Source organism: Oncorhynchus mykiss, chromosome 26, assembly GCF_057628025.1.
Source record: "Oncorhynchus mykiss isolate SJ-2025 chromosome 26, ASM5762802v1, whole genome shotgun sequence".
In the NCBI taxonomy this organism is placed as follows: Eukaryota; Metazoa; Chordata; class Actinopteri; order Salmoniformes; family Salmonidae; genus Oncorhynchus; species Oncorhynchus mykiss.
In genome coordinates, this window is record NC_143047.1 from 14,030,015 (window position 1) to 14,049,087 (window position 19,073).

The 19,073-nt window shown below is 44.5% G+C and overlaps 1 protein-coding gene across 6 annotated transcripts in view; it reads left to right on the plus strand.

The window, feature by feature from the left end:
• LOC110506421 (ankyrin repeat domain-containing protein 11) overlaps nt 1–19,073 on the plus strand; it is a 139,383-nt gene that overhangs the window by 54,757 nt on the left and 65,553 nt on the right. The gene's annotated exons all lie outside the window — the stretch shown is intronic.

Below are 19,073 nucleotides of genomic sequence, written 5' to 3' on the forward strand. Positions count from 1 at the left end.
CTCCTCAGCCACAGGCCTATTTTAACACGGACCAGAGAGACTTGTTTCTGCTATTAGTCGTCTGTATGCCCCACTGTCAGCGAAAGAGGGGAGTTGGAGCTTAGTGTGCATGTGATGGAACTGTACATTGTGATCATCATGTGACTGAGGGCTTTGTGAGTGTGTGTGTGTGTGACTGATGTGTGAAAGTGAGTGTCTTAGCTGTGCTCTACTGTGGGACCCAAGCTTTTATCAGCCGAGCTGCTTTCATATCAGGCCCAGACTTTTATTGCAATGCGGCAGCACAAAGAAGCGCCCTCTTCATATTGATTGTAAAACCTGATTCTTAAAGTACAGAAGGCACCACCTCCAAGACAATCTCACATGGACCCTATCCTTGCCTTCCAACAAACTAAATGAGTATTTCCTGTATATTTTCAGGGGAGGGAAAACCAGGTTGTTTTGTATGGAGTGGTATTTTGGTCCAGAAGGGCCACCGTAGATGTTAGTCGGGCTCTGTAAATGACAGCTGTTGGTTGAGCGGGCAGTTCTCTGCACCGGGCCTTTTGTGTTGGTAAATATGGCGGTGTTGTAAAACTGCTTTACTATGTGTCTTCAGTCTGCCTCTGCCTCTCGTTTCCTTCTCTGTCTGCTCTCTTCCTGCTGCTGAGCCCCTCGCACCTTTTATACCCCTTTCCTGCCGCGCCGCGCCTAGCAAACCCACCTAACGCCGCAGCTGTTCGGCTCAATCAAATCAAATTGTATTTGTCACATGCTTCGTAAACACGCAGAGTGAAATGCTTACTTACGGGCCCTTCTCAACAATGAAGAGAGAAAAATATTGGGAAAAAAATGAAAGAATAAATACACAATGAGTAACGATTACTTTGCTATATACTCAGGGTAACAGTACTGAGTTGATGTGCAGAGGTACGAGGTAATGTACACACAGGTAGTGGTAAAGTGACTGCAATAGGATAGATAATAAACAGTAGCAGCAGCGTCAAGAGAGTTAGTGCAAAAAGGGTCAATGCAGATAACTATTTAACTAACTATTTAGTAATCTTGTGGCATGGGGGTAGAAGCTGTTCAGGACCCTGTTTTGAGATTTGGTGCTCCGGTAGCAGAGAGAACAGTCTATAACTAGGGTGGCTAGAGTCTGACAATTTTAGGGCCTCCCCCTGACACCGCCTGGTATAGAGGTCCTGGATGACAGTGAGCTTGGCCCCAGTGATGTACTGGGCCATACGCATTACCCTCTCTAGCGACTTGCGGTCAGATGCCAAACCGTTACCATAACAAGCGGTGTCGCAGCCAGTCAAGATGCTCTCAATGGTGCAGCTGTAGAACTTTTTGAGGATCTGAGAGCCCATGGCACATCTTTTCAGCCTCCTGAGGAGGAAGAGGTGTTGTTGTGGCCTCTTCATGACTGTGTTGGTGTGTTTAGGCCATGATAGATCCTTAGTGATGTGGGACACAGAGGAACTTGAAGCTCTCGACCCGCTCCACTACAGCCCAGTCGATGTGGTTGGGGCGTGCTCAGCCCTCCATTTCCTGTAGTCCAAAAGCTGCAGCCATCTAGCCGTACAACCCCCACAGATCACTAACACACACCCATAGGAACAGCCTGTTTATTAATGGTCTAATCTGACCGTGATGTTGCAGCCAGGTGTGTCAGAAACACTGTTGTGCAGCTTACCTCTTGTTTTTGTAATTCCCAAACTGAGTAGAAAGGCTATATTCTGTCTGGAAGAGCTACTTTAGAGTCCATGTTATGTTGTTAATTTAGCACATCAATCTAAGGTAAATTGGCCACAACAGTTTAGCAGCAGCATTATGTTTTATGCAACCTGGCTGTACAGGGTTCTTCGTTTCTGTTATGCTTTAAAGCACAAGCAAATTGACTTGATATTGGCGGTGTACTTAGGTGCGTGTGCAGCAAGGACTCTGAACCTGCCTGACAGCCAGGACTTTGAACGTGTGTGCGTATATGCGTGTACGTGCACGTCATTCTCTGCCCAGCCCCTTACATGGGCACTTGCAGTATGGCTAGCGTAGGTTGCTAAGCAACATGCTGCTCTAGTATTCTCATGTTTGGATATCTTTCATTTCAGAGCCTGAGAATGTAGGAAGGGGGGGGGGGCAGAGCTGTGTTAAATTGTATTTGTCACATGCACTGAATACAAGGAAATGCTTACTTACAAGCCCTTAAGCAACAATGCAGTTTTAAGAAAATACCCCCCAAAAAGTAAGAGATAAGAATAACAAATAATTAAAGAGCAGCAGTAAATAACAATAGCGGGCTATATACAGCGGGTACTGGTACAGAGCCAATGTGCAGGGGCACCGGTGTCGAGGTAACTGAGGTAATATGTACATGTAGGTAGAGGTAAAGTGACTATGCATAGATAATAGCAGAGAGTAGCAGCAATGTGGTGGGGGGGGGGGGGGGGGTCGTCTGGGTAGCCATTCGATTAGATGGCCAGGAGACTTATGGCTTGGGGGTAGAAGCTGTTAAGAAGTCTCTTGGACCTAGACTTTGCGCTCTGGTACGGCTTGCCATGTGGTAGCAGAGAGAACCGTCTATGACTAGGGTGGCTGCAGTCTTTGATCATTTTTAGGGCCTTCCTCTGACACCGCCTGGTATAGAGGTCCTGGATGGCAGAAAGGTAATGTACTGGGCTGTACGCACTACCCTGTGTAGTGCCTTGTGGTCGGAGGCCGAGCAGTTGCTATACAATGCAGTGAGGCAACCCATCAGGGATGCTCTCGATGGTGCAGCTGTAGAACCTTTTGAGGATCTGAGGACCCATGCCAAATCTTTTCAGTCTCCCGAGGGGGAATAGGTTTTGTCGTGCCGTGTTACAGTCCAGGACTAAGCCCTTTGACTTCACATAATTCATTTCCATCTGTCATCTAGGCAAAAGATAAATGACCCTTCTCACCAAGCTAGGCGTAAAAAGGGCAGGAAGGGAACAACATGACAGAGCGAGATGTAAACACGTTTCTCAGGCCAATAAAGCCCATTGAATTGGGGAGAGAGGGAGAGGAAGGTCTCAGTGTTGTTTATACTGTAGGCAGGGGGAGATACTGAGGCAAGGTGGAGCTCTCTGATCCTACACGCCTTGTGGAGATCCACGGAGGTAGAGGCTGGCCAAGCTGGCTTCAGCAACACAGAGAGGGAGAACCAGAGAGAGAGAGAGGGGCAGCGATGACGGAAGCCGGAACGAAAAACCTTTGTGTGCTTAATAACAGTCCTGGCACTCTGCCAAGGACTCTGGGAGTGTGGGATTAGCCTGAACAATCAGGACTGCAGGATCAAAACAAGGAGGCAGGAACGGCGAGGTCACAGAGCTACCATCTGCGCTGCCGCAGTGAGGGGGAGGGGAGGGGGAGGCCAGGGCTGGCGGCTCAGGCTCCACAGGCAACAATGAAAATCTGGAGGCAGTGGCAGCAACTCAGGCTCATAGTGCTCTGCTGTGTGCAGGCTCTGTTAACTGTCTAACCGCTGCAGCAGACACACACACACACACACACACACACACACACACACACACACACACACACACACACACACACACACACACACACCTAACCAAAACAGACTGATGCTGGTCTACTGCAAAGTCAACACACATGCACACACACATTCCCTGGCTTGTTTTTCTTTTCAAACAATTGTATTTCCATGTTGAAAAGCTCAGAATGTGTGGCCTTGAGGATTGAAGCACACTGAAGAAACATCTCACTCTACCTCTGTGTTAGAGAGGTTATCTTTATTCATTTCTGTCCTCACCCCCCCCCCTCCCCTCACGCTCTCTCTCTCTCTCTCTCTCCTTTTCTTTTCTTTCCTGGTCTGAGGCTGTAGGCTGCCCCCCACTACTCCTCTCCTCTGCGCTTCCTGTTGTCTCCCTCGCTCTTTTCGCAAACATGAGCCCATGCACTTTTCACTGTGGGAGAGGCACAGAGCAGTGGCCAACGGGTTTTGCAATCTATGTTTGATGGAGCCAAGCAAGCACTCTACATGTTTGTAGTTTGTGTGCATAAGGAGGGTAGGAGGTCTGCTTGGTAAATATTACTGAAACAACTTCCAGGCTTCAGCTGTGATTTGGTTCGATACTGGTTGGGAATAACATGTTGTGTGTCCACAAGCCTCGTACTCCTTTCTGTAGCAGTTGTTTTGTTTGCTCTGATTTGCGCCGTGTCTCCAGTGGTGTAGCCTAGGTTACACTTTGGCAACTGACTCGTGAGGAAGACTTTTTTTTGTTGTTGTGTGATATTTAGCCAACTACTTGTGTGATAGTCTCCCCAAAACAGAGAAAAGTATGCAGGTGGTGCCTTCTTTCTCGTAGTGAACATCATGGATGCACATTAATCCAACACGGTAATACCACAGTTTTACAAAGGTTTTCATGATACACACTCTTCATAAATATCCATCAAGTCCCATCCGTTGTCCAACAGTCTCAAAATCTGTGTAAACAGGTCCTAGGTCCATCTGACTCCTTATCTCACCCTCTTTCCCTGTTTCCCTTTTGTCCCTTCGTTCCTCCACTTCATTTCTCCTCCAGGCCTCCTCTCTTTCCTTCCTCAGTCTCATTCCCACACGGTGCTGGCAGGGGTGCAGAGGGGGGGGGGGGGGGGGGGGAAGAGAAATGGTTCAGTCCTACCTAAGCATGGTGTGGAATGGCTCAGTCCAGCTGTCTGTTGCTCTTGCACTGCACAGGCGCTACTCTGTGAAGTTGTTTGGGAACTAGGCTACCAGGTGTCGCGTTAAAGCAGAGTCATGCTGCGTTTTGTAAGCGCAGATCTAAAATACTACAATAAAAAGCATCTGCTTCAGTCACAGTTCGTTCCAAATCATGAAATTATAAGCTAATTTACTAATGTGTGGCTGTTAGCCAAAAAGTGTTGCACTTCGGTTGTCAACTAATGAAAACAAAGCTATTTTCTGCAGAATGCGTTGCATAAATGTTTAGTCTGAAGGAAATCTACAGTTGCATGCCCCTGATCACTCTAAGGCAGGTATTCACAAACTGGGGTATGTAGTCGCAATGCTGTCGGGGTACTCCAAATAAAATGTGATTCACATTAAAAAAATATTTTTTTCTTCATCATATTTTCAAACAGTCCATTTATGGTTTTCAACGGGGTTATACATTTGGGTGAGGTCTTTTTCTCGCCTGAGTAGCCTCGTTTCACTGCCAAAAATAAGTGAAAGCTGGGTGCGCAATTACACAGGTACTTTCCCAAAACGGATGACACAAACAACTGGATTCGTTATCCCTTTCATGCCCTGCCTCCAGTCCGCTTACTGATATCTGAACAAGAGAGTCTCATCGAAATTGCATCAAGCGGTTCTGTGAAAATGTCATTTAATCAGAAGCCACTGCCAGATTTCTGGATTGGGCTGCGCTCAGAGTATCCTGCCTTGGCAAATCACGCTGTTAAGATACTGATGCCCTTTGCAACCATGTACCTATGTGACAGTGGATTCTCGGCCCTCACTAGCATGAAAATGAAATACAGGCACAGACTGTGTGTGGAAAATGATTTAAAACTGAGCCTCTCTTCAATACAACCCAACATTGCAGAGTTATGTGCATAATTTCAAGAACACCCCTCTCATTAACCTGTGGTATGTTATTCACCATTTTCGATGAACAAATAGTTGTATATGTAAGATGGCTAAATAAAGAGCAACATGCTTGATTATTATTTGTGCACTGGTCCTATAATAGCTCTTTGTCACTTACCGTGAGCTGGGGTTTGACCAAAACTCACACTCTTTCTTATGTTTTTTGTGTGCGCGTGCGTGCTTGTGCGTGTGTGTGTGTGGCAGGGTTACAATGATGGCAAAAAAACATTGAGTGTGCTGACCCTGGTCCGGGTCATCGGTGCTCGGGGAGAAGTTGTTGGGATATAATTGCCTTGCTTTCAGGGCATAACAGTAGAGTTTATACCTTACTGGCTCAGAGATTCGAACCAGAGACCTTTTGGTTACTGGCCCAATGCTCTAGGCTACCGCTAGGCTGCCTGTGTAAACGCTGTTGAGCCTCAATGTAAAACGCAGTTGAAACGGTTTAAAATGCTGTTTTTTGGGGGGGTGGTCTACATTTTGAAAATGGCCATTTCTAAAAGCTAATACGACACTAGGGCTTCATGACATAGCCCTTGTGTGAACCCATATACGTTTCTGTAATAGTTTGTTTTTCATTCTTTATTCTCAATACTTACCCTCACACCCTCCTCTCCTCTGTAATTCCTGACTGGTCAAGCACTTGTTTGATCTATCTAGATGTGTGTGTTTGAGAGACAGAAAAAACGAGAGGGGAAGAGAGAAATGTAGTGCATCTCGATTCAGCAGGCCTGTGCAATCCCCGGGCCGGATTAATAATGCATCCCAAAGACTGTGTGCTGCGGATGGGGGAGGAGAGTTTGGAGGCAGGGTGAGGAAGGGAGGGGTGATGTAATGTGTAACTGTATCCAGGCTGCTTTATGAAGAGGCTCTCTGCATTAGCACTGTGGCCTGGCCTCCTGGCTCAATCATCAATTATTCACATGCTCCTTTTAGTGCATCTCCCCTCCACTGGTCACACCTCAGTGCTGCTTCCTGCCGCTGCCCAGTCAACATGCTGTGACCAGTCAGGCCTCTCTCCTGTCTCCGCCTCTCCTCCATCTTCTGCCCCCTCCACACCTCCTACCAGCTGGTTTTGATGCCAGATGATTAGGCTCATATTAAAATTGAGGACGGACATAACCTGAGGGGACCTGCGAATTAAGATTCAAATGGCCACACCACAGTCCAATCAACTCCTTAGCAAGTGCTTAACTTGCGCTAGGTTTTAGGAGTGTTAACGGTTCACCAAACCCACCTTTTCGGTACGTATTTGGATTTTGGGATTAAGGTTCAGTTTTTTGGTACAGCGGGAAAGTTAAATGCCAACAGTTACTGTAGTTAATTTAGGTTTATTAAAGGAAATGCAAAGTGTTGGTATTCCTGATTTTTGTGAAAGCACATGACTCATCAAAAACCCTAAAATAAAGTGATATGTGCTTGTGAATATGGTTCAGACATTGTATAGGCCTGTACTATAATGTTTTTCTTCCATAGAGAAAATGATGCTGCAGACTCTCAAAGGGGTCTGCAGCAGGTACTTATCCTCTCCGACTCCGGGGTAAAGTGATGAGCTATCACTGTTAAAGGAAAAATCCTCCCAAAAGCCACCAATTCCCATAATTTACACTGTTACATTTCTGGTGAACAAATGTTTAATTTTATCGTTACTTTAAGGTTGGTAGCAATTCAATCATTGTGGAAATCTGTTGCAGCTCAAGTCGACTCCAAAACCCACAATGCAGTGCTCGCTGGAAGACTCATTTCAGTTGAATGCATTCCGTTGTACAACTGACTAGGTATCTCCATTCCCTTTCTCTATGGGCTGGCTGGCTAGCTAGGTACACTGCACTACAAAGGTATGTGGACACCCCTTCAAATTAGTGGATTCAGCTATTTCAGCCACACCCATTGCTGACAGGTGTATAAAATCGAGCACACAGCCATGCACTCTCCATAAAAAACATTGGCAGTGGAATGGCCCTTACTGAAGAGCTCTGTGACTTTCAAAGTGGCACCGTCATAGGATGCCTGCTTTCCAATAAGTCATTTTGTAAAATGTCTGCCCAGCTTGAACTGCCCCGGTCAATTGTAAGTGCTGTTATTGGGACGTAGAAATGTCTAGGAGCAACAACGGCTAGGCGCAATGTGGTATGCGGAGTGTGTAAAAATCGCATTGTCCTCGGTTGCAACACTCACTAGAGAGTTCCAAACTGCCTTTGGAAGAAAAGTCAGCACGAGAACTGTTCGTCTGTAGCTTCATGAAATAGATTTCCATGGCCGAGCAGCCGCACACAAGCCTAAGATCACAATGCGCAATGCCAAGCGTCAGCTGGAATGGTGTAAAGCTCACCGCTTTTGGACTCTGGACCCGTGGAAACTCGTTCTCTGGAGGAGTAATGGTCTGTGGCTGTTTATCAGGTTTCGGGCTAGGCCCTTAGTTCCAGTGAAGGGATATCTTAATGCTATGACATTCTAGATGATTCTGTTCTTCCAAATTTGTGGCAACAGTTTGGCTAAGACCCTTTCCTGTTTCAGCATGACAATGCCCCCATTCACAAAGCGAGGTCCATACATGAATGGTTTGTCGAGATCGGTGTGGAAGAACTTGACTGGCCTGCACAGAGCCCTGACCTCAACCCCATCAAACACCTTTGGGATGAATTGGAACTCCGACTCCGAGCCAGGCCTACTGTCTCAACATCAGTGCCCGACCTCACTAATGCTCTTATAGCTGAATAGAGCAAGTTCCCACAGCAATGTTCCAACATCTGGTTGGAAGCCTTCCCAGAAGAGTGGAGGCTATTATAGCAGCAAAGGGGGACCAACTCCATATTAATGCCCATGATTTTGGAATGAGATGTTCGGCGAGCAGGTGGCCACACACATTTGGTCATTAAGTGTAGCTAGCTGGTAAACTAAGCTACACACTATAATACCAAAGTCAATGTCAGCATGTGAAGTAAGTATCTCGTTGGCTGTAAAATCTCCCAAACAAGCTGCACTATCAATGTAGGTGTGTACAATCTCACTATGTTCAACCTGCAGATCGATGTGCCACGCAGAGTGGATGCCACGGCATCATGCAATGTACCCTGGACTGAAGAGGCAGACAAATGGGGTGAACTCTAAATGATAAATGTCTGGAGGTAGGAATATAGCATAAATATGATCAATGGCTCATTCGTGAGACGACGACCTCCTGCATTACGACGTCGGCCAGTGTTGAAATCTGACATGTATGATAGACGTTTTCGCGATCTAAAAGTCGTATTCCTTTTAACTTCCAGTGGAGTGGGCGGCTTTATTGCATTGCCATGTCATACCGGCCAATTTCCTGCTTGCTTGAACGGCAAAAGCTCAGACACATATGAAATGATCCCGGGAACCGATAGAACATCGCTCAGAGATGCACAAAACAATATAATTCAAAATGGGTGAATCTTTCAAGTAGCTCTCTGTAGGTCCATCTGTCTGTGGTTAGCTCAACACGGGGTGCATTGGCCAAATCATTGACAACTGTGGCTTTAGCTTGCTTATATAGAGCAGGTACTACCGGTTTGCTGAAATGGGCGCGAGAGGGGAGTTGGTAATGTGGCTCGAGCACTTTCACGAGGTGCTGAATGAAACCTCTTCTTCTCAACTGCCGAGAATGGGCGCATGTTTGCGGCTATAAACCCCCTATTGCTTGTGTAATTTCTTTGGCCAGGTCATAAGCAGCGCAATGCTTGACGCACACCGAAGAGCTGCTGGCAAAACGCAAAAGTGCTGTTTGAATGAATGTTTACGCGACTGCTTCTGCCTACCACCGCTCAGTCAGATACTTAGATACTTGTATGCTTGTATGCTCAGTCAGACTATATGCAACGCAGGACATGCTAGATAATATCTAGTAATATCATCAACCATGTGTAGTTAACTAGTGATTATGATTGATTGTTTTATATAAGATAAGTGTAATGCTAGCTAGCAACTTACCTTGGCTTACTGCATTTGCGTAACAGGCAGTCTCCTTGTGGAGTGCAACGAGAGAGAGGCAGGTCGTTATTGCATTTGACTGTAAGGTTGCAAGATTGGATCCCCCGAGCTGACAAGGTGAAAATCTGTCGTTCTGCCCCTGAACAAGGCAGTTAACCCACCGTTCCTAGGCCGTCATTGAAAATAAGAATGTGTTCTTAACTGACTTGCCTAGTTAAATAAAGGTATACAAATGTTTGTATTTTATTTATTTAAAAATCAGCAAATCGGCGCCCAAAAATACAAATCGGCCATTAATCGGTCGACCTCTACTCTCTGTCCATCGGCCTTATCTGGGAAGCCAAACTTTTCCCAAACTGGAGATTTTAAATGATGGCGACTCCTCCTGGTTTATGGACCCCACTACTCGCCATCGTACAGAAGTAGTTCCTGGCTGCACCTCACAAAAATGTTGATTATAATGTGTGATAGGCTCTGGTTGTTTTAACAGAATAACCTGAAATGTTAAACTTCGTATTAGGGCTAGACGCAACACTACCACTGTCATTTACTAAAGTCTTCCACCGCTGCCTGTTGCAACAGAGGTTATCTAGGGGAAAGGGGGCAGGGGAGAGGGTTTCAGAGGAGGCCTTGTCAGGGGTTGTTTGTTTAAAAGAGGGCTGCGATTGAAAGCAGACATCCTGGGTCTCAGGCCTGGGCCTCCATGTGCTTGTCCTCAATTTTCACCATTCTGACTGGGACAGCTCGTCTCCAATTTACCACCCAATATGTGCTGAAGAAGATGATTGTGGTGTTGTTGGGTTGGAACCAGCAGGTACACGTTTGAAGCTGTCAGTGACAGACGCCTAGCATTTGACTGGGTCTGATCCAGACACTCCTACCCTTGACGTTGCATTGAAATACACACGTATTCATGTTGCTCCTCTGTTTCTTGGGTGGTCAAAGCCAGTTGTCTTTGGTTTTACAGGGATTAAGCTAGGCTCCGTCCTACTTCTGCGCTGTTGTTAGTTCTACAGCGGTATGTGTTTGTGTGTGCGTTCATGTGTATGTGTGCGTGCGTCTATGAAGTGAGTTGGTTTTGGTGCTGGCCGTTCTCTCAGGCTGAGGCTGTGTGATCCCTCAGGTTTCTGGCAGGGATCAGACCCACCAGCTTTAGTGGTGACGCAGCAGAAACTAGACACACAGAGGAGAGAGAAGCTGAATCTCCTCAGAACACAGTCTCCTCCCCTCCCCTCCCTTCTTAATGCAGTAAGACAAGCTGGAGAATCCTGACCCAGAACAACACTGTTAACTGGCCGGGCTCCCCTCTGCACAATGCTAGGCCTAGCCAGAGTACTAGGCAATAACAACCAATGATGTATATAAATCCTGGATGACTGACATGGGTGCGCTGTATTGAAGCCACCGCACAGCCATCTTGGTGGTCCTCCACCATTGTAAAAAGAAAAAAAGATTTTGGAAGCTGTAGAAATGCATTTATTAATGTCTACGTTAGTTTTGACATGTTTATTATGCATACTTTTCAAATTAGATATTTTTGGAGTACTAATGTTACTGTCCCACTACTACGACAAAAACAAATACTTAAATACATGTAATTTTGTCTTTGAAACATTTAATTGAAATACTGTAGAATTCCATTGGAGGACTGCTACTACTGGGGAGTACCAATATGGCCAACCAGTGGCTTCAAAGCATCTCTATGGCCAATAGCTAGCATCAGCAATCCAGGGTTTATACACATCATTGATAACAACCCATGTGTTTGGTTTGTATCTGTTAAATGCTCTGTTTGTAGTCCCATCAATATTGGAGTGTGTATCACTGCAGCTCCTGCTGGGTTTGTTAGGCCTCCCCTCCTGGCTGATCAATGCCCTGTTTCTGTTGCTTCCTCCTCCACCTCTTCTCTTTTTTTTAATTAGCTCTATCGGGAAATGCTGAACAATTAGGCCTCTGCTTGGTCTATATGGGGATGAGCTCACTAACTAGCCTGTTTGCCTTTTGCTGAGCAATTCCTCCCTCACCATATGGTGTTTTCTCTGAGCTAACCCGCTACCACTCTTAAAGGGATACTTTGGGATTTTGGCAATGAGGCCCTTTATCTCCTTCCCAAGAGTCAGATGAACTTGTGGATACCTTTTTTATGTCCCTGCGAGCACTTTGAAGGAAGTTGCCAACTAGCGCTAGCGCAATTGCTAACTAGCGTTAGCGCAATGACTGGAAGTCTATTGGTATCTTTTAGCATGCTTGTAGATAGCAAGGACTTGAATTCTATGTGCTAGCATGCTAGTCGATACCCTTAGACTTCCTGTCATTGCGCTAATGCTAGTTAGCATTGGTACACAAAACTACCTCTAATTTCCTTCATACTGGACACAGACATAAATGGTATCCATTACTTAATCTGACTCTGGGGAAGTAGATAAAGTGCCTTATTGCCAAAATCCCAAAGTATCCCTTTAAAGACTCTTGGTTTTTAGTTTTTTCCCCAGCATAACACAAACCTACACTTTATTCTTGTTTTGTTTCTCTGTATAAAGATATTTTCGTACATGACACCTTAGAAAATCTATTGATTCTCAACACACTGCTGCATAGAATGTTGTTGGCCACTTAAATATCAGACAGAACCTCTCTCCCGCTGTTGTGATTGGATGAGAGCTGTATAATTGATTTCCGTAAAGCACCATTGGAGGAAGATAATTCCACCATTAGCTAGCTGTGTGCAGGATGCTAGTTGTGTTGAATGCTGGCCCTAGTCTGGGATTTTGTCCAATCTTGTCAATTTGTGTTTTAGCCAGGGACAGGTCTCTCTCCCCCTCCCTCTCCCTAAACAGGCTGACCCAGCTCGGCCTCATGCAGTGTGTGAAAACAGCTACATTGTATTGGAAAGGCTGGGGGGATGGGGATGTGATTAGGAAACCAGATCCAGGGCTGGGCTTCAAAGGGAACTGAATACTTCTGCAGAGCCTATTGATTAAACATGGAATGCTGTTGCCCTCATGTGCACCAGAGGCAATTCAATAGGCTTATACTAGGAAAGGTTCTATATATATGTGCTTATAGATCCAAGGCAGTGAGCAGATGAATCTACTTTTTCCCCCCAGTTAACTTCTCTAGGGCAGGGGGCAGCATTCGGAATTTTTGGATGAAAAGCATACCCAAATTAAACTGCCTGCTACTCGGGCCCGAAGATATGATATGCATATAACTGGTAGATTTGGATAGAAAACACTAACGTTTCCAAAACTGTTAAAATATTGTCTGTGTGTATAATATAACTGATTTAGCAGGCGAAAACCTGAGAGAAATCCATTCCCGGAAGTAGTTTTTTTTGTTGGTTTTTGTAGTTTTCTATTCAATGCCATTACAGTATCCATTGACCTAGGACTCAAATTGCAGTTCCTATGCCTTCCACTAGATGTCAACTAGATGTTTCAGGCTTGTATTCTGAAAAATGAGGGAATAAGAGCAGTCTGAATGAGTGGACCCTGCCGTGTCACAGACCTTTTTCATGCCTTTCTGAGAGAGAGAGTGCCTTTCTTGTTTACCTTTTATATTGACTACATTATTGTCCGATTGAAATATTATAGATTATTTAGGCTAAAAACAACCTGAGGATTGAATATAAACATCGTTTGACATGTTTCTATGAACTTTACGGATACAATTTGGTTTTTTTGTCTGCCTGTTTTGACTGCGTTTGAGCCTGTGGATTACTGAAGAAAACACGCGAACAAAACGGAGGATTTTGGATGTAAAGAGACTATCGAACAAAAGGAACATTTATTGAGTATATGAATGTCTTCTGAGTGCAACCATATGAAGATCATCAAAGGTAAGGGATTAATGTTATCTCTATTTCTGACTTGTGTAACTCTTTTACTTGGCTGGTTACTGTTTGTAACGGTTTGTCTGCTTGGCTATGTTCTCAGGTATGCTTTCGCCTTAAAGCATTTTTAAAATCTGACACCGTGGTTGGATTCACAAGAAGTTAATCTTTAAACCTATGTAAAATATGTTTTGTTTTCTGAAATTTTATAATGAGTACTTCTGTATTTGAGTTTGGTGCTCTGCAATCTCACTGGATGTTGGCCCGGTGGCACGCTAGCATCCCACATAACCTGGAGAGGTTAATGGTGCTTTCCTTAAAAGTATGAGTGGATTATTGTGAAAGCAGCCAGGGAAGCCTTTTGGGAATCTTTTCCTATGTGTGGTCGCTGAGAGGAGAGAGTGCAGACCTGTTTCTGACCAGGACCCTGCCTGAAGTGTTTTTGTGTGTCTGTGCGTGTTTATGTGCATCTGTTGTGGGGAATGTGTTTGGCTCCTGTGTCAGTCTGTCTTTCGAATAGATCAAGTGCTGTGTCTGAGAGTGGGGAAAGGACTAGAGATTTGGGCAGGGGTGCAGTCAGGAAGGTCCAGTAATAATGGCTGTATCAAAGATTACTTCCTCCCCCTCGTTGTTCCGTCTCCAACTAACTTCCCTGTCCTCATTTTCGATTATTTGAAAATGATACTTTTTTCAAAGTATTTCTGTTTTTCAAACAAGCATTGCAGAGCTGGCTACAATTTCATTTTCATCCCCCTGAAAAGATAGAACAAATATTATGGCTGAACTCAAAAGTGCTGGTTGATAAAATACCTGTATTTATGGCAAAGATGTTTTGAAAATGGTATTTTGTTCTTAAATTATATTGTAAATTGGCATGGTAGAGTTATGTCCTTCATGGAGTTGAAAGTCTGTGTTGCCCAGCAACCGCCCCAAAACATCACTGCTCTTGAGGAGATCTGCATGGAGGAATGGGCCAAAATACCAGCAACAGTGTGTTGAAGACCTTGTGAAGACTTACAGAAAACGTTTGACCTCTGTCATTGCCAACAAACGGTATATAACAAAGTATCGAGGAACCTTTGTTATTGACCAAATACTTATTTTCCACCATAATTTGCAAATAAATTCATAAAAAATCCTACAATGTGATTTTCTGGATTTTTTTTCTTCTCATTTTGTCTGTCATAGTTGAAGTGTACCTATGATGAAAATTACAGGCCTCTCTCATCTTTTTACGTGGGAGAACTTGCACAATTGGTGACTGACTAAATACTTTTTTGCCCCACTGTATAACCCGAAGTGGGTGGCCAGCAGAGATAGATGGGATGGGCTGAGGGAAGCTGAGGGTTGGGATGTGGAATTGAAGACGAGTGGGAGTGGAGTTGCTGTGCGGGAGATAGAATGATGGTCAAAGATAAGTACAAAAATAAAGTCAAAATAAAACATAATAAAAGTAAGTTTGAATGACACTGAGGGGCAGTGTTTTATAGCTGATGCCGGTTTTTACCTGAGGCTGATGCCGTTTTGTTGTTGTTTTTTGCATTGTTGTTTGCGGTTTTCTTTTGTCTTTTCTTTTTTTCTCTTCAGTTAATTTTCTTGGTTTTTGGTGCGTTGGGGGGTTCTTGGGAATGGAATTAATAGTATTTTTTATTTCTTCTTGTGGGGGGGGGGGGGCTGTGGGAGGGGTATCGGGTGGTTAAGTGACAGCTATTTGGGAACTGTGGGGGGATCTTGGAGGGTTCGGGTTCACGTTTTTTGGCCTGGTGGGAGATCTGTCAACGTGCCCTTGAGCAGGGTATTGACCCTGGATTGTGTATCGCTCTGAATGGGAGTCTGTTGGATGACTGGTGTGGTGGAGTTGTTGAGCGGCTTCACTGCAAGTAGATGGTATGTTTCGGTTATTCAATCAATCAAATAAATGACAACTTCCCTGTCTTCTCCTCCTCAAGCTGTTCTGTTGGAGAAAGAACACAGAATCACTCCATTCTCTCTCCCAAATTTTATCTCAATACTCTACCCTGCAATGTTATTTCAGTTCTATTGCTCTCTCCATCTCTCCTGCTCTTCATTCATAGCCCCTTCTCCCCCCTCTCTCTTCTCTGTTTTTCCTCCTCCTCCCCTCCCCTATGAAGGTGCATGCAGAATGGAGCCAAGTAAATACTTCTCTATGCGGAAGCACAACCCTCTCTTCCACACACTGCCTATGTAGGTCACCATGACTCATTTTTCTACGTTTCACATGCCCACGGATTTTTGCACTCCACAGATTCTCACATTCAGAAGGCAAGAAAGAGAGAAAATGAATGTGGTTTGGATTTGGTTAGGGCATCATTATTTAATTTCAATACATTTTTCTCTGCCTTTTTTTATTTTGACCAAGTATCTGTGTGATTTGTGAGCTATTTGTCGTGATTTGTTTTCTCATTTTGGAATGATGCTGCATGATGTCGTCATGCAGCGTGTTGTTTTTGTGTGAAATTTGCCAGGCCAGTCCCCCTGGGAAGTTCTGTGGTGGTTGTCTCAGAGTTTCATGTTCACCTGGCCTTTCAATGTACTAGAACTAAAATCAAGGAATGCAAAGCAGAGGGAACATGTCATGTTTAAACACAACCCTTCTCCTCAACACAGCCCTCACAGCCTTCACTCTGACCTAATTGTTGAAATCCTCTAGCAACCAACCAGAAAGCATAGGCTACATATCCTGTTTTTAGAAATGCAGGGATCTTCTCCACTGGGTGTTGTATGGTTGATGGCTTAAAAGCACATGGGAGCAGAAAAGCTTGTTACTTAGTTTGTGCTGCTCTAATGTACTGTAACTTACTGCCAATTTTGTCGGCTAGATCTCCAAGAATCCGAGTGTGAAACGATGGTCATTGGCTGTGTGTTTACTTATGCACTCAAGTGAGTGACTGGCTGACGTATTATAGGACCGTTTCTCTGTGTGTTTGTCTCCGCAGCTGGGATTTGGGCTGTGTAGGCCAGGGCAGGGGCTGTATGGCACGGTACAGTGACTTTGGGTTTGCTCTGATCTAAGCTGACTGCGTCTGTGACAGACTTGGAGCTGAGACTCTGGCCTACCCGAGAGAGCTCTGGCCCACTCTCTGCCTCTGCTCGCACCTTATCTGGTCGAAACTAACAGACTTAATGTGCTTTTAAATTCATTACATTTCCCCCTAATTTGTTTAGCAGGCTGGGGTGCAGAGTTTAGGCCTATGTGAAGTGGAAAAATAGGGTGCAGACATAATATCTTGCACTTACTTTCCTTGAGTGTCTCATTCATTAGAGACACTAAGAATTGGTCCTATTTTACCGTGGGTTGTGTTTTGGCAGAGGAGAGGCAGAGATTTGTTGTTGAAGGGAGCACGGCACAGCGTGGCTGTTTCATTCTGGAGGGAGAACCATGCCCACTGTAGGTAGTAGCTCTTACAATATCTCCAGCTAACACGCATGTAACTCCCAGGGGTTGCGTAAACTTAGAATTCTGCGTTTTTCTTGCAAAAAAAAAAAGAAAACATGTGAACCATATTTTGCTGCGTTTTTTTAACGCAGATCTGTAATGCTTCTTATTGTTATTTCTGCTCGGCTTCAGTTACATTTCGCTCCAAATCGGGATGTAAAAGGACTAATTTAGTGCACTTCAGTTGTACTTCACACTGATAAATATTTACTATTGTCTTGATAAATCCGATTCCTGCATTCACGAACGGGCATTCGATCAGCAGACAACGCTCTGACTCAGCCCATTTCTCCGGTGTAGTTTTTCTTCTGATCAATCTGTTGAAGCGAAATGAACACTGTCGACTTTCAATATAAAATCCAGGTGAAATGGTTTCAGACGCAGATGGTATGCATTTGGATCACGCGTATTTCTAAAAGCTAATACGACCCCTTGACTCCAGGAAACAAACGCATCTTTCATTCTCCTTGTCTAATGGGAAACTACTTTCTTCTAATGGGAATCATGTCCTTCTCCGATAGATTTTTGTTTCTTACTGTCTAGCTGGAACAGTTAACACCTAAACCCAACGGTTTGATGTCAAGAAATGTACCCCCCCCCCCCCCCCCCCCCCCAAAGGTATGCTCTTGTTTGTAGCCAGGCGTAAAGGTTACTTCAAGCTTCACTCCGTTGATCGTGCGTGTACGTGGGCGGAATTGGGATACTTGGAGTAGTGGACACTTTGGAGTCGCCTTCCCTTGCTAGTAGTATTAGCTAGTTGGCAGCCTAGCAAATCAAATGGTATTGGTCACATACACATGTTTAGCAGATGTTATTGCGGGTGTCCAACAGTGCAGTAATATCTAACAATTCACAACAATACACACAAATCTAAAAGTAAAATAAAGGAATTAATAAATATATATATCTACAGTAGAATGGAATACAGTACGTGCATATGAGATGATTAAAGCAAAATATGTAAACATTGAAGTGACTAGTGTTCCATTATTAAAGTGGGTAGTGATTTCAAGTCTAAGTATATAGGGCAGCAGCCTCTAAGGTGCAGGATTACGTAGCCGGGTGGAAGCCGCCTAGTGATGTCTATTTAACAGTCTGATGGCCTTGAGATAGAAGCAGTTTTTCAGTCTCTCGGTCCCAGCTTTGATGCACCTGTACTGACCTCGCCTTCTGGATGATAGCAGGGTGAACAGGCAGTGGCTTGGGTGGTTGTTGTCATTGATGATCTGTTTGGCCTTCCTGTGACATCAGGTGCTGTAGGTGTCCTGGAGGGTGCCCCCAGTAATGCGCTGTGCAGACCAGGCGGTGATACAGCTAGACAGGATGCTCTCGATTGTGCATCTGTAAAAGTTTGAAGGTTTTAGGTGCCAGGTCATTTGCGCCGCCTTCACCACACTGTCTATGTAATCAGTTATTACAGGCTAAGTTATTACTTCTAAACATAATACGGTTAGGGGTGGATTCCTGTTGTTTGGTTTACTGTTTAAACAGTTGCCGAGATTATATTTGGTAATCAATTCCAGAAGGACTACTTTTATGAATAGTCTATGCAGCCTGTAAATTAGATCAAGGAACCAAGCAACAACACTGCCCCCACGGCTGTGGAAGGATGATACAGCGCGTTTTCAATTTTCAGGTAGTAAAAAAACACTATGTCGAATGTCAGCATATTACAAGGAGCTGCCCCTTTTTGTGTGGAACAACGACATTGACTGTTGCAATCTAGCATCTAGAGCTTGTAGCAATCTTTAGTGTTTTGGCTGTAAACCCAAGTTAATAACCATGGCAATCCAAGGCTCTACATTTATCTAGCCCAGTCCTAACTGCCCATTCCAGGTTTATACCATGAGTTAAACCCCCAAAAAAGACGCCACCACCTGAAAATCGCTTTGTCCTAAATGGTTCTGACTGCTATTTGGTTTAGCACTGACGCTACCCACCGAGCTGTCCATGGTGGATGTGCTCTGCTCTTAAAGTTGCCATCTTAGTGACAAAATGACAGTTTCAAAATGGGACCATTATGCCAAATTGAGATTGAGCCTCCATGCAACTTTCCCCAATCTTTTTTTTAACCCGTTGGCTGCTGAGATTTAAATCTGCTTTAAGCCCCCTCTTCATATTTGTCTGGGACTGTTTATAAAGGCAGCCCTATTTTAAGTTACACAAAGGGTGGAAAGAAGGTGTGTAATTGTTTTGTTTTTATTTGTTTC